This window comes from Tasmannia lanceolata, unplaced genomic scaffold (genome assembly GCF_043159265.1).
Source record: "Tasmannia lanceolata isolate RefF3 unplaced genomic scaffold, GAP_Taslan_0.1 ptg000012l, whole genome shotgun sequence".
In the NCBI taxonomy this organism is placed as follows: Eukaryota; Viridiplantae; Streptophyta; class Magnoliopsida; order Canellales; family Winteraceae; genus Tasmannia; species Tasmannia lanceolata.
The window spans coordinates 52,857,092-52,860,743 of NW_027518689.1; the positions used below are offsets into that span (position 1 = coordinate 52,857,092).

General features: G+C 38.3%; 1 non-coding gene across 1 annotated transcript; it reads left to right on the forward strand.

Annotated features, from left to right (window-relative positions):
* Nucleotides 1-1,114: 1,114 nt before the first annotated feature.
* On the forward strand, nt 1,115-1,221 carry LOC143889023 (small nucleolar RNA R71). Its single transcript, XR_013254648.1, has one exon. It is a non-coding gene; the product is annotated as a small nucleolar RNA R71 (small nucleolar RNA).
* The last annotated feature ends 2,431 nt before the right edge of the window (nt 1,222-3,652 follow it).

Genomic DNA, 3,652 nt, shown 5'->3' on the forward strand with positions numbered 1-3,652 from the left:
TGGAAAAGGAGCTTTAGGCACATACTCTTTTTCAGGTGGAGAAACTGCCTGCTCTGTACTTACCTGTTCGGGCTCTTCTTCTGAACCAATGGAGGATGACTCTTTACTTACCTTAATTGGAGATTCTTGAGCATCTTTAGAAGGTTCGGATCTGCCCTCCTCCCTTTGATATTCTCTGCCACTCCTTAAAGCAAATACAGCGTTACAGTGATCGGAGGGCTCCTGCTGCGGCAAGTTTGGTTGCATGGCATTCAACTGATTTACCTGTGGTTGTTGATTCCCATTTATGGCCACATTCCTTGGATTAGGAACTGGTTGACTTGGCATCTTCCCCTTTTCCCTTTCATGCAAGGCCATGGCAAGTTGGGAGATTTGTTTCTCCATATTGTGTTGGCTTGTCATGAAAGTGCTAGTGAGAAGTTCTATGCTCTTTTCTAAGGAAGTTATGCGTGCCGACTCCCCTTGTTTTGGAAAACCCAGTGGTTGCTGATTTGAAACATTATTTAAAATTGGGTTTTGAAAAGGTGGAGGTGTGGTTAGGGGTGGTCGAACATTCATAGAAGGGAAGGTGGGCCTAGGTTGGCCAAATTGGCCTTGACCTTGGAAATTTGATGGCCCTCCTTGATAATTCCCTTGATTCCAAGAAAAGTTGGGATGATTCCTCCATCCCGGATTATATGTGCTACTATATGGATTATTTAAAAACATGGCACTTGCATTTTCATTAGAATTACCAAATTTAGCAAGAGTTGGGCACTCTTCCATGACATGGTCCGTGGCTTGACACCAATTGCACATAGGAACACTATGTGCAATTTGATGGACTTGTGAAGGTCCTTTGACAACTATTGCTTCTAGCCTTTTGATTAGGCTATCAAGATGGGCCTCCTTAGCCACGGCACCCTCTATTAGAAATCCCTTACCTGTGTTGGCTCTCTCACCTTCTTGAGTGGATTCCCACTCTCTTGTTTTTTCCGCCAAATCAAGTAAGAAGTTCCATGCCGCGGCCTCATCTGTGAAAGATGTAAAACCGTTAGGACACATGGACTCAAGAAGTTGCTTTGTTTGGTAATCTATGCCCTCATAAATAATTTGGCATAAATGCCACACATCAATTCCATGGTGAGGACACTCTTGGAGTAGGTCCTTGAACCTCTCCATAAACTTAGAAAATGACTCTAATGGCTTTTGTTTGAATTGTAAAATATCATTCCTAAGCTTATTAGTTTTATGTAATGGAAAAAACTTTTTTAGGAAAGCGACGGCGAACTCCTCCCAAGTGGTGATGGAGTTCGTTGGTAAGCCATAGAGCCACTTTTTAGCTCCCTCCTTGAGTGAAAACGTAATAAACCGCAACTTTACCGCATCATCGGTAAGTTGTTGCATCTTAATTAAAGCACATACATCTTCAAACTCACGCAAAAATAAATAAGCATCCTCCGAAGGGAGGCCATGAAAATGAGGAAGCAAAGAAATAAATTGCGATTTTAGCTCAAAATTATTGCCCTGCGCAACTGGCAATCTAATGCAAGAAGGTTGCGCGGTTCGGGCCGGATAGAAGCGATCGCGTAAACTTTTTGGCGGCTCTTGTTCTTCCGCCATGGCTACTTGATTTGGATTTGGTTCGATGTCTTCCTCCGTCTCTAACTGGTTTGCTCTTTCTAGTCGATTGGCCGAGTTCCGCACCCAACCTTCACTCATAAACACAGGAAAACCAAGTAAGAGAGATGGATAGCCAAGAAACCAAAAAATATAACTAAAATAAAAATAACTACTAATCTAACACTTCGAATAATTAAGATTCTAATGCAACTCTCTTCCCCGGCAGCGGCGCCAAAAACTTGATTGAAAAGTTAAATAACCGCAAGTGCACAAGGAAGAGAAATCTAGTTGTCAATCCTATTCTTTTACCGATTAGAATACTAGCTATGATATAATGTAGCCTGGAATGGACTCAGGATTTCCGTGGACTTAGACCTCGGAGTCAACACTATATATAAGCGTATATTCTATTCAATCTAAGAATCAAATTTAACTAAGATCTTTTTGATTTAAAATCCTAATTTAGGCAAAGTGTACCAAATTTTAATGATCTCTATTAACTACTTATCCAATTTAATTAGAAAACTAAATTCTAAGGGCTTAAGTAAATTGGAAAATTGCAAAAGTAATTTGGAATAGTGTAAAAACCTTAATTCAATATAAAAGATTACTTAGGGTTAGAATCCACCATGGGTTTGGAATTATATTATTAATCAAACCAATTTCTATATTGGATAGTGTATTTGATAAATTTAGTCTATGGGGAATAAGATCTATTGATGTCATTGCCCATGAGTGTTTTATCAAATATACTACTCAATTTAAAGATATTATATAAGAAATTATATTTATTTATCGGCAATCACTTATACGACTGGGGAAAGCCAGTGGCATACGTGATTGGGATCCAACAAATACAAATCCTTACATAAGTTGTTATATAAGCCAATGGTTTTAATTACTTCTCATTCTCCTTCCCCATGGCTTCATCTAAACCCTAAGTATAGTGAGTTTAGCTACTCATGGAGAAGGCTAAAGAAACAAAAATAAAGGGGATAGAGAAGGGAAGAAGTGCCATATAAGAACTTTAAAAAGAAAAATAACACAAGTACTCTCTTTAATATTAAAATTCAAAACAAAAGTACATCGAATTATAACTTGGAATTGAACTTGAAAATAAAGAACACAAGTAAAGTAAACTTAGTCTTTTTCTCCTCCGAACAATGATTGAATCCTTGATCGCCCTCCTTCAAGCCTTGGTATTGCCTTGGACTAGGATCTCGGACGGTTGGATCGTTCCTTGATTGAGAGAAAGAAAAGAAAAAGAGCTTGAAAAGAGAGCAAGAAAAAATAAGAGAGAGTAGAACATGGGAGAGCAAGAGAACTTGAGAAACAAGAGGGCATAGGGAGAGGAATGAGACGAAAAAATTCAAGAGAGAGCCTTGGATCGGTTGTGTTGTTCTTTTTAAAGAGTAAAGAAATTCTAAACACATGACTTGCTTGCCTTGGAAAGGAGAGTTGCCAATTTTATTTTTACCCCACCTAGAGAGAGAGAGTGTGACCCATGAAATTTGGAAGGTTCCAAATGTTACTGCCGATTGCTCTTGCAAAAGAAACTTCAATGTACTTTTTAGCCCTGCTATAAATGTCCATATTAATGTCTTCTTGCAGCAATAGAAACGTACCAATTTTTCCCATCTTGACTTTACACAATCAGCCAAAAAGAATAAAATAGTAATTCACTCTTGTTACAGCAATATCCTTGAGAATGGCATTGAACCAGAATTTCGTTCTTCAATTTGGCCTAGTTTGAGAAAATTTCCAATCATAGTGGCTCCACAGATCATCCAAATCATCCATTTAAAAACCTATTGTATAAGTAAAGCATGGACATACGATCTCGTAATATTGCCTACTCCACACTTGCTTTTCGTAAAAGCCATGTTTCCAATTCAATAAAGTGAACCGAGACTTGCTTTTTATAATGGTATGTGGACAAACTTTCCACTTATAAGAAATATGCCCACATTGCTATATTCCAATAAAACCAGTGAAGTGTCTCCTTATTTTGGTAATTGCCATTCCTAAATTCCTACTTGCATACGTCACA